The 12,870-nt window shown below is 38.1% G+C and overlaps 1 protein-coding gene across 3 annotated transcripts in view; it reads right to left on the bottom strand.

Annotated features, from left to right (window-relative positions):
• Positions 1–9,109, bottom strand: part of drd2a (dopamine receptor D2a) — a 55,555-nt gene extending 46,446 nt beyond the window's left edge. Inside the window, exon 1 of one of the 3 annotated variants that reach the window (XM_044120607.1) lies at positions 8,642–9,109. The gene's annotated coding sequence lies outside the window, so the exon portion shown is untranslated. Of the gene's footprint in view, positions 1–7,685; positions 7,783–8,641 lie in introns of those variants that run through there. The other 2 variants (XM_044120605.1, XM_044120606.1) reach the window with 2 other exon arrangements.
• Between the last annotated feature and the right edge of the window lie 3,761 nt (positions 9,110–12,870).

Here is a 12,870-nt window from a genome sequence, read left to right as displayed (position 1 = left end):
CAAGGCAGTGACTCTTTGTGTAGATCTGGTGAAGAAAACTTCTGGTTTAAGCGACTGACTCATCATGTTCGTTGCTACCAGACGGGATCATCTCAGTCTTTTAGAAACAGTTTCTGGACAGGTATTGTATGTGGGTTTGGAATTTGTATCTATAATTCAAAAATTTTATAATATCTATAAAATGGAGATGATGCTATTATGGGTAATTTTCTCAAGGGGTCAGGTAACGTCTAATGAAAAAAATAATTGTGCCCCTTACTACCAAATGCGCATTGCTTCAGTGCCACAGCCTACCTGAGTATTGTTGCTAACTATGCCAGCAGCTTTATGACCGTTGTGTGCTTTGCTGATTCATGCCCGTAAAGAACTGTGTAACCAAGAGTGAAAAGCTACTGTTTTTAATGGCTTATCACCCTTACCAACAGTCTCTGATTATGTTCTGGACAACTGTCCAGTCAACAATCTACCAACAATGTTGTGAGCTAAGCTATAATAATAAAATAAAATACTGTTTTAAAATTGTCTTCCTATTGGCCGATTGTAAAATTCTAATCCTGAGAATTAAATTTGGAGATTTTATTAGTTGTGAACCATAATCATTCAAATTGGCTAACGCAAATGCTCAAAATATATCAACCATTTCAGAATGAATATACGAACTACATTAGAAAAAAATATATGTTAATCACTTATGTAAATTTCCATATTGGTTCTACGTTTTATAAGCTGGCAAAATCTGTAATCATTTTCTTGACATTGTGAAACTATGTTATATTAGAAGAACAATAATCTTGTTGATTTGGGATGTTTTTAGACTACTCACAAGGGAAACAACTTGCCAAAGTTTCAAAGTAGAACTAGGGATGCAAAAGGTGTGGGCTGAGGAATCTTAACACTCATAAGAGGTGGCAGACCTGGAGGGCAGTGCAAAGACTAGTATCGTAGCAGCAGAAGGAATAGACCCTTAGAACCGTATTATCAAGGTAGGACTGGGCAATGTCTATTGCAGCAGGCCCAAGGCGTGGGCCATGCAAGGATCTGTAGTAAGGTGTAAGACAAACACCGAGATAGTGCACTCTGACAAGCACAACCAAGAAGCTTGAATAGTGTGCAGGGGTATGAGGGCCTAGTACAGCTTGGAAGTCTCACAAGTCCCAATAGGAGCACGCCACAAATTAGCTGACAACAACAGAGCTTAAACCCTAAGAGAGTTCATCTTCCAGACTGGCAAGTAGCTGAGGGCGAACCAGCCAGACACAATGATGGTTGACAAGGAGCCGAAGAGGGCAGGTAAGACAGATGTGCCTATCCAAGCTTACAACAACAAGAAAACTCAGACATAAAGTAGATAAAGTAACAACTGGGATGTGGATGAGAAATATTTCAAATAATAAAAATATCATCTTTAAGGTTTATGAAACCAATCAAGTCTTTTAATAAATCCTATTGCTTGTCGAGGTAAACACATAAATGTTTCTCAAATACAAAGCATTGAGTCACAAAATCTGGAGCTCAAGCATAGGTTTGAGTCTGCCTGTTTGTCAGTTTGTGTATTTTTATTTTTTCAAATGGTTATTTCTCTTTAATTGAGTGATTCTGGCCTTAAATACAAACAAATTTTTAAAATTCAGAATCAATCAGAAGAACTGAGTATTACATAAAACCTGTTATATACAGAAATGTATATATATCAATATACTGTACAGTATATGCGCCTAGTGTTAGGGGATTCTTTTGGAAGAATTACACTGTGAATGTAGCATTGCATGGACAGAATCAGAATTAACCTCAGGTTCATTGAGTGAGTTCGATGAGTTTGATGTAAAGAGTCAAAGGCAAGGCACAATCCAATACTTGTCATTTAAGTGTCAATTTCCATTTGGTTTGACCAAGTAGGATGTACATAAAACATGTTCAAAACAATTTTCATAATAAAATGTTATGAAAGATCCACCTTAGAGTAACAACTTAGGGACACGTCATCCATCCTGGTGATTAATGCAGATCTTATGACAGTGTTAGCCAATACCAAGTCCTGCTGGAAATGGAAATGATCATTTTCATAGGATTTGTCAGGAGAACCATGAAGTGAACACAGATTTCCTGGCAGATGACTGTGTGACTTTGGACATGAAAAGTAAAAGAGAAACACAGTGCATGAACACCAGCTGCTGACATGGCTCCATAAAGCATGGAAAAGTGGAAACCTCACACTTGTTCTCAAGCAGCTTGGATTCTATTAGGGCAGCACAATTTCAGAAAAATATTATTATTTCTGCACAGTGGCGCAGTTGGTAGAGCTGTTGCTTTGCAGCAAGAAGGTCCTGGGTTCGATTCCCGGCCCGGGGTCTTTCTGCATGGAGTTTGCATGTTCTCCCTGTGCATGTGTGGGTTCTCTCCGGGTTCTCTGGCTTCCTCCCACAGTCCAAAAACATGACTGTCAGGTTAATTGGTCTCTCTAAGTTCTCACTAGGTGTGAGTGTGTGAGTGTGTGTGTGAATGGTTGTTTGTCTTGTATGTCTCTGTGTTGCCCTGTGACAGACTGGCGACCTGTCCAGGGTGAACCCCGCCTCTCGCCCGGAACGTAGCTGGAGATAAACACCAGCAACCCTCCTGACCCCATTAGGGACAAAGGGTGAACAGAAAATGGATGGATGGATTATTATTTCAATAATTTTGCTAACATGATCTTGTTTCTAGTTCAGGAGTAGCTAAACACAGAGAATTTAACAACTGTCTTTGATATATTTGTGTGTCAGAGACTGTCTGCTGGACAACTATCAAATCAGTACTGTCCCCAATATTTTGGCCATAATATACAATCATTTTATGTCTAATTATTGGTAATCTAATTTTCTATAAAACTGAATTTTGGGTATGCATTAGCTGTAAGCCATACTCAGAAATATGAAACTAAAAGTTTGAAATGTATCACTCTCTTTGATGGCTCTATGTAATGAATATAATGAACTAGATGAATATGAATAAATTACAGGAATATATTATTTTTTTGATTACTCTCTAGCTTATTGAGATGCACAAATGTTTTTTGGGGTTGTTTTTGTCACTACAAAATTAATTATTGCAAGAAATGAAGTGACAATGAGTTAAAACAGCAGTTATTTCCTCTATTTTATTACCTCTACCAGGAGGAAAAGCTCAGTTTTTGGGTCGCCAGGCTAATTAGATCACCTGAGAATTTACTTGTCATTGTCTCTAAAGCCACCAGAGATAACTATTTTAGGAATAAAACTACAGCAAGCTAAAATATTAATATTTTTATGAACCACTCAAGTGCATTATGAACCTTTCTATTTCTATGATGAAACAGCCCACTAACAAACATGTTAGAGTAAGCTGTCCAATTTTGCATACTTTTAGTTTTTTCCAAACTGAAATATTTATTACAGTTCTAATTGTTTGGAAGACAATATCTATATCTAGATGTTTGTTTGTCTTCTGAAGCAGCCATGTGTCCCTTCCTTCTCTGCTCTCACTAATTCGGTGAGCAACCATGAAATCTATATCAGACAGACAAAGCAATACGTTTAGGCTGTGCCAAGCATGAAAGCAGAAGATTGGTCATTTTTCAAAGAGATCGAAGCTACCTCTGTAACCAGGACTGATCGACTTGATAACATATATCAAAAGTGGTTTTCCTGATTGTGATTGATTGTGGTTCTGTTAAAAGCTCGGCTATATTCAGCCATTAGTGAAGCAGATACAGAAGGATATGTTGAGACAATAATTTATTAAAGCTTGAACCAAAAGGTCATATAGGATCTTGGACTGCTCTTAAGACATGACAGTCACAGGCGGTTAGGGAAAATGTCACGGAAGGGGCTATTTTTTCTTTATTATTGTTTCACAGTGCTTGAGAGGAGAACATGTTTCATTGTGATGCATGCTTGTTGTCACGCCCCTAGAAAATCTGACTCATCACCATCCAGAAAGGTGGTCACTATTTGACCACCCTCCTTAAATTAATCGTTTGATTTTTGACCCTGTGAAAGACTGGCAACCTATCCAGGTTGCAGCCCATCTCCTGCTCAATGGCTGCTGGACATGGGCAGCCATTAATATTAACTTTCCTAAAATAAAACAGTTTAAAGTAAATCCACCAAGAGTGCCAGAAAGGGATGTTAAAAACACAGTAGGAATTATGCCAAAACTTGTTAGCGGCAGCAGAAAGCATCTGGTAACTTTTCATCAAAAATTGTTGGAGCTGTAACAGAAGTTACAGAAAGTATTTTTCCCCTGTAGATGTTTTTTTTAAAATTATTATTATTATTATTATTATTATTATTATTATTATTATTATTATTATTATTATTATTATTATTGTTTTTGCTCTTTTCACACTTGAGTAGAAACTGGTTATCAAACTTATTTTAACACCAGGCGACCTAAGTAAACACAAATAAACAGTTTTCTAATAATCAATGTAAGATTATTTCAAACAACATGACCCAATGTGCCAAAGTAATTGCCTCCTAAAGGTATTGCCTGGTAGTTTCACCCATGATGGAAACAACTGCCAACATTTGCAATTTGGTTGAATAAAACTACTTCTGTGAAAAACCCTGAACCAAAATTCCTCCACACAGATCCAATGTGTTTATTTGTACAACTTGCCTAATACTCTGAAACATTAAAATGTCAAATGAAAAAGTAAAAACAAACAGATGTAGAAAAGTCCATTTATTTCTCTGTGGTACTGTGAGCCTGTATGAATAACTTTGACCTATAAAGAATAGAAAACGTAAAATTAATTTATACTTGTCCATATTGTTTTTGAAGTCAGTCAGTTTACTGTATGGTCATTCAACACTGGGTGAGCAAAAAGCTAAAAACTAATTTATGACGATTATTCATGACCGTGAGTATGTGAAGTGACACTTCTAATGAACATTTGAGTGACAATTTCTACCTGTAAACATTTGCTTAAAGGGATTACGTATTGGGTACCCTCTTATGGAGTTCAGATGTTGGGGATCTGCTGGTAATATTGTTTTTAAGCTATTCAGATAAAGTCTTGAATTGTCAATGTCTTCGTGTTTCAGGCATTCAGAGCCAACACACAGCAGCAAGATAACAGGGAAGGATTTTGACTCTCCTGGGAATTTCTGTTCTTTCTCTCTAGCTTTGCTATTAATCCTCATTCCATCGCCTCTGTTTAATAGTCATCTCGACACTTCCACAACAATGCGTCCCTTTTTATTGGTCCAGATTGTTCATTTAAGCAATTCCCCCAGTGGTGACCTCGGACGAGATTTTAAGACATCACCTCTGAATTTATATGAAGCTCTTGCTACAGCCAATTAGGGCATTTTGAGCTTTCCCGCGTCGGCATTGTGTTTCTGTATTTAATACACACGTGCAAATATGATCGCAGTAAAAGCTGTGATGTGCACTAACAGAGATACTTGACTGTCAAACATTTTCACACCTCTTATGAGAAGACCGGGTGGATACAAGTGTTTACCTTAGCAGAGAAATGTTACAATGGAGAGTGGTGGGCAGGTCTATTGTTGCAGGTCTTGAGTTTTTACTGAATTTTAAATGATGGGCTGTTTATGTTATTGTTTTTTCACTCCGGTAGTGCACTGTTGTGGTACAAGTTATTTTTATCTGTTTTAATGGTTAGTCTGTTTCACACATGTGTGTATCACACTGAGGAACTGTTGTGATTAATTATATCTAGCAACATATGCTCCACAAAAAGTGCAGAAATGTAAGAATAAGAGCAAAAACCACTTTAAAAGTGACATAAAATCAATCTTGAACACTCCTAAGGTGGAAAAGGTTTTTTTTGTACACTAAAAAGAGCAACATAAGATACTTATTATAAAAATAGAAAAGTCGACTTTCCTCACCACACAACTGTTATGCGAAGCACATGCAGCTCATAATAGAAAGTCCACTGGCTTTCTTATCTAACCATTCACTGTCAAAGTGTTGTGCAAAGAGTCCCGGGAGCAAACATGCAATACAAACTTCATGAAGGAAGACACTGGGTCAGGATTTGAACCAAGAACCTTTTCAAAGCAACGCAATAGTGCTAGCACCACCGTGCAGACGTCTAGGAAGTCCATCATCCGGTAATTAAAAGAGAATGAAAAAAAACTGCAAACCAAAAGAGGCATGCCTTGCAATGAGAATATTAATCAGTAAAGCGTTTTTGTAGTGAGACATCTTTTAGCTAAAGTAGTCAGAACAAAACAGTGTGATGTCATGTCACTGGTGACAGAACAAGCTTAGGCAGCTTTCTGTTAGCTCGAAAAGCAGCCAAATCTGAATACATATTTTATTTGCTCTGGCAGACTGCAGCTGGCCCTCACTCGGTTCAAACAGATTTCCGCTTTGTGCTGGGCAAGCAATCATGGCGGTTTATCTAATACTTGAGTGGGGCGGGGGGCTTGAAAAGATAACACTGTACATTGAAGCAGAGCTGAAGCAAATAATCCTGCGCTTCATCACACACGTTGTTACTCTGACTGGCTGCAGGTCTTTTCATTTGTGTCCAAAGGCATTTTAGTTTGCAGCAGATATCATCAGCTGGAAATTGAAAATTAAGACAGAGGACGTCCAAGCTAATTTTGAATTGTCTAGTGATGCCAGGCAAGCTTTCAGGACTATTTTATTCTCGAAGGCTTGTATGTCTCAGCTTTAAAACCTTCACTTGTACTGCCACAAACTAGACTCAATTTCTATCATACACAACTGTTTGTCAAGTCCATTTGTGATGTACATGAAGCTGTTCATGTGTCAATTTGAAACTGTTAAAAACCAAAAGCCCTTTGAGCAAACACCTAGTTTTTTTTGTTTTGTTTTTTTCTTTTCAATGAGCTGACCACTTTTAGGAAAATTAGCTTGTCACTGTGGTTTGCTGGAAGTCCCAAAGCTTTAGAAATGCCTTTCTAACCCATTCCAGAATCACAGAGGACAATGCATTTGTTTTTCATTTGTTCTGGAATTTCTTTCAATCAGGGTGTGATGTGATGCTGTTTTAAAATATTTCACGCTACCAGATAATTTGTATTTAAATGGCTTAGTGATTTCACCGGTTAACAAGTAATCAAGCCTGACCTAAAATTAAGCCAAACATTGTGGTTAATCACAGTTAGCTCATAATTTATCAAGGGAGGCAATTATTTTTTTCTGCATAAGGGCAAGTCGGTGCAGACAGCTTGTTTCACTTAAGAAATTAATCATCATTTAAAAATTGTACTTGTCATTAGCTTCCTATTACCCTTTTCAGACACTAAATTGTGTACAAAAACAGAAGAAATGTGTAATAGGGCATCTTTTATAATATTATTTTACATGGTTTAAAAGTTCTTTTGTAATCGGCACTTGAATGAAAACGTAAATCCTTCATAGGGATAGTAATTTATTAACAACTCAAAGAGAAACTGAATTTTTACCCTTTCTTTAATGCTTCTTTCTAAGAGGGCAATTCTTGAAAGCATTCATGTCTTGACAAGAACTGCATCAGGCTGCTCAGCTGAAGCTGTTTTGTTCGCAAAGGAGAGTAACAGATAAGAGACAGGAGTGTGTAGAATTCAATATTTGTCTGGGCGCTGTCACCGGATAAACACCGAACACACACAACACACACACACACACGCCGACACACACATAAGGTGCATGTAGCCAGTCTCAGCTTATCCCCTGGTACTTACCTGAAAATGCATTCCCTGAGATTAGCAGCTGAATTCCCTGTGTTCAGAAAGCATTGAAATTATGATTTTGCTCATTTATGGGGGAAGAAAAATCTTTTTTTCTGCACCAGTTTCCCAAACTGGTTCTATTGCAGCCTAAACTGTGCAGACCAGAATACTGGTAATGGGCAAATGCTGTTCAAAAGCACATTCCAGTTTCAAGGAGTGAAGGGGGAGGAAATGGGGGGTATGATTAGTGCCTTCAAGAGGATGGAATAATATGGGAAAAATGTCAAACATATAAGAGCTATTTTTGCTGTTAAGAGAAAAAGCTGGATGTAGGTTTCCATGCGACTAAAAATACTCAAATAAAATCAGTTTTTAAAAAAAGAAACATATTTCTTGAAAGCTTATATATCTTGAAAGCAATCACAAGTTGTTCTGAGGGAGCTGCAACATTAAAATATCAATTTATTTCCTTCTCATTTATGTAGCCTTCTGCCTCCAGCTTGTTAAAAACTGCTCTCGGCTCAGAGTGGGCGCCAGGAGGGAGGTTGCGCAGTCAGAGCAGCTCCCACCTGCCCGCCGCCGAGTCTGTGGCGCTAAGGACCCGCTACCCCTGTAATAAGAGCCCAGCTCTGATTGCCAGCTGGGAACAAGCAGAGGGTGGGGAGGCAGGCTTAGAACTGAAAGAAAAGAAGAAAAAAAAAACACTCCAAGTCCTGGATCACCACAGAAAATTACCTAAATGTTTTGTCTCAGTATCGCATCCAGCAAGAATCTATATTTGAAGCAGCACTTTCATACAAATTCTCACCTGAACCGTCAGTGCGCTCACTCATCCACACAAAACGGAATTTTGCAAGAGTAGGATGAAAGGTTCATCAAAGTAGCCTTTGTTAAAGGTATGTTTTTTAAAAGTTTTGTAGCGACAATAACCTTTGGAGCACAAGAAGAAAACAAGAAAACTATCTTACCTTCACGCCATAAGTTTGATTGAATCCCTTATAAAGGCACCGACAAATAAATCCAAAGAAGTCCAGTTAGCTCCCGCCATATCTTCTATTTGCTTTGCACATTTTTACTTTCAACTTGAACGACCCGGATCGGTAGTGCGTCAGTTGGAGTGCGATGCATTTAGTTCAAGCTGATCCGAAAATGTGCCCAAAAACTGCGCTGCCGAGAATGTTTTCAAAATGCTGGAAAATTGGTCTCTCTTTTTTGTTACATAAGTCTAATATCAACCGAAGATTGGTTTTCTTTAATCTCGGAAGAAGTAGAGCAGACGTTGGAACAGTGAGCGCGATGCGTGAGTGTCCAGGAGCTTTACGCACGCAGCGGAGTTACCTTCGGTACTGATGGAGGCGGGAGACGCGGCGACTGTGAAGAAGTGTGGAAAAATCAAGGCGGGGTTACATCTGTTTAATCCACCGCGGGGAGTCATGCTTCTGTGAATGTCACCGTCGTGTGAGACTCAGTCCCTAATGTTAGTTTCAGACTCTCCAAGCTGGAGTGAGCACCGCCTTTACTCTTTATAGATGAGAAATTCCAGCATGCATTTAAAGCATTTGCTTTTTCGATAGATTCTTAATACACTTGTGCTGATGCTGTGAGGAAAAGGCTCCTCATCAGGGTCACAATGAGACAGGCCAGCACAGTATGTCAACTTCTAAGTCCTTCAAAGAAAGATATCTGGCCACGTTCAGTATATTCAAGTATATTCAGTTGCACAGATTAATTACATCTACATGATTTTCAAATCTTCATTCCTTTTGTGAAGATTTGACTCTTACATCAAGTGAAAACAGCATTTCATATAAAAAGACTGTATCAGATCACTACAAAACATTTTCAAAACTGAAATATAAGGTTATAAGATTCGATTCAAAACTTTTCACAGACTCTCGCATGACGTTAGGTTTGGATTTTGAATTCTCCATTATTGTGCATGAATCTGATTTTAATTAATTTTGAGAATGCTAGAGGAAGGTCATTGTAGTTACTCAGTTGTTAATCTTTGCTACTGCAAATGTAAATGACAGACTGCAGCGTGAGAAAACCAGCCGTGTTGTCTGAGTCCGGCCAATAAAACGACACAAACTTGTTTTTCATAATCACATCAGAAATGCATTTGAGGACAAATTTGATACAGACACCCGTTTTTCTACGTGTTGATGTTCCATTTTTATGCCTCAGGCAAGTTTCATTCAGTCCTGCTTTCCATTTGCTGGGTAAAGCTCCACAGTCGTTTGCCCTGCTTGTATAGATGTTTGAGAAAACAATTAAATACACTAATATTTTATTGCAGAAGTATAACCCCCCCAAAAAAAAGGAATTTTGAGAAAGATTTTTTCTTAATCTTGGGTGCCTTTTTTTATATCACTTAGAGCCACATGTGATTACTCTGTGTGACCCCATTTTGCCACCAGGACATCTCTTAGTGTTCTCTTTGAAAGTTGGAGCATAATTTTTGTCTTGTGTTTTGTTTGGTCCACCCCACAGCATTTCCATAGCATTCACACCTGCATGGACCTGGAAAAATTTTGATTTTGTGCATTTCTGTGATGATTTGTCCATATATGTTGGATTATTACCCAACTATCATCTTATAAGACCAGAACTTGTTACATATAGTTTTTACTTCTGTTTGGGGAAAAACACATGCATTGTTCAGACCCCCTGACCCTGATGCACACTAAATGAATGCTCTCAAATTAAAAGTAGTTTTTGTTTTTTAAAAAATGTTATAAGATTCATACCATTGGCTCACTGTTTGTCTTTTCCAAGTATGCCAATATTTGCTAATGCCACTGAACACAGAGTGTCATGCCAACAAACACAGTCGCTTTGGCAAACATTCTGGTTAGAAAAATATATTTTTTTAAATAATGGTGGGAAGCAGGATCCGTTTGAGAAATGTCTTTAGTAAGAAAGAACTGACAAGTTATAAATTACAGGACACATGTAATGTAAGGAAAAATTAAGCACAGAGTGAAGACTGAATAGACGGGTAGACCATAATGATCATTTTTCTCCTGATGAAATATCACAGATTAGAGACACAACCGGAGCACTGATAATTGCCTCTGCTGGAGGCAAGTCTCACGAGGACCGGCTTTTCTCACTTCAGTGCTCCTGTTGGGGAAATTCAGACAGAGGGCCAAAGCTCAGTGCAGACCTATGACTGATTTACACAAACATATTCTCAAATACATATCTGCAACCGCACAAATAATCATAGGAGGCACAAACATATATACACCTGCTAAATGTCACAGAATGTAATTGTTTTTATGTTGCTGCCAGTAAGTCACAGAAAATGTATTACTGCTTAATTTGTCCTGTTCCACACAACCAATTCCAGACTGGTGTCATGACAAAAAAAAAAAAAACCAGTCACACTCCAATGTATTTATTTATTTATTTATTCAAGAAATGATCCACATATCTGTATGCAATCTCAATGTTCTCTGGTCGACCTGGGATTCCCTGTTAGTCTCAAGTCAAACAGAGACAGATTGTAGGTACAAGCTAGAGCGATGCATAGAGCGGTAGCTGCACTCTGAGGCTGTCTTGAGGTTTCTGGCTTGACATGAAAGCAGAGCTCACTGCAAAGAAAAATTCACAGTTCCTCCTTTTACACAAGGAAGCACTTCCAGCAGACACATACTCCAGACAGTGGTCCTGGTAGTGAATCGCATTTTACGCACCAGCGGTCAGCGCTTTAAAGTCGGCCTTAGCACATAAAGAATTTATAATACCACGACTGGTTAGCACCAAGTATGGCTCTGTGACACCTTGAGTTTGAAACTTTGGCGTGTTCCCTGGCTCGCGCTTGCACTATAAGCTGATGTTTAATACTCTGTGTGTTGGGGGAGGAGAAGAGGTGAGGACAGGGAGAGTGTTGGCATGATTGATTATCATGCGATGATAATCAAGAAGGACTTTGAGTGAGACTCCCATGGAAAAAGAGAGGACTTTTTAATAATATAGCTGTTAAAATTTTCACAAATTTCTCTTTGTGGGACATTCTATCATCATCCATCATCCTCTACTTTTTCAAATGCATAACTGAAGCACATCCATGCATTGTGGCCAACTGTGGCTCACGTGCTGCTCTGTGATTTATTCCTCCAAATCCTCCACATGCCAAGCTGTCTGTGGATAAAATGCCGGAGCTGCAGGGAGGCCAGCACTTTGCATGGTTACTGTAGCATTACAGTTTGTGAGTGTGCGCATGAATGGATGAGTGGAACCACAGTGAAGCGCTTTGGTGCATCTATGGTAAATAAATAAGAAAGAAAAACATCACAACTCTGTCAGTTTCTGGTTTCATATTTAGTGTAAGATTAAACCCAACTGCAGTGCAACATTCTATATGTATTTTGTGTGGATTTTTGACATTGCAATAATTATTGGACAGAATGAGAAATTTTGTCAGACATCTTCACTACAATTTAATAAAGCTGAAATATTTAGTGATCCCCTGTTGCTACAGTTCATGTAACACTAGAGGCATTTGGTTTCCCTTTAGCAATGCTCTAAATTAAATACAGAGTTCTCCCACCAAGTCAAAGTGCAGAGACAGCTAAAATGATGCTTGAAGCCTCTTTGAGTATTTACTTTAAATGAAAATTATTACTGTGGAAATTAACCAAAAACAGGGACAATAGTTGCAGCACCAACAACTTAATAGGATTAGCTAACACAACATAAAAACAAACAGAAAAGTCAATTTAAGTTATCAACTTAATCATAGACAACCTAGGAACCAAACCATAAGAAAACACAACACAAACTCAAGATTTGTCAATCTGCTTTACGTATTTTTTTTTCCAAAACCACCAATTTAAAATTACTATATTTATCTAACATACTTACTAACCTCCAACAGCTTGAGCATTGGAAAATTTAGTTGATTAATTAGATAAATAGATTATCATAATGAGCTGAAGATGGTCAGAGTTTTTGGGAAGAAAAAGCTAAATACAGGCCAAAACAGTTAGAGTAAAAGTAGGCAGCAGTCGTCGTTTGGTGCTGGTTTTCTGCAAGGTTTATGTTTCTCCATTTTAGCACACATGATTAAAATGTGCAGGTTCCAAAGAAATGTTGAGATCATCTGAAGAGATCAGTCGATTTGAATGAAGAGTTGAAGAAGGAACACATCTTCAACACTTGAAGATGACTGGATGAGGAAAATACATGG

Source organism: Gambusia affinis, linkage group LG06 (genome assembly GCF_019740435.1).
Source record: "Gambusia affinis linkage group LG06, SWU_Gaff_1.0, whole genome shotgun sequence".
Taxonomy (NCBI): Eukaryota; Metazoa; Chordata; class Actinopteri; order Cyprinodontiformes; family Poeciliidae; genus Gambusia; species Gambusia affinis.
Note: the sequence above shows the minus strand (reverse complement) of the source record. Positions and strands in the feature narration are given on the sequence as shown.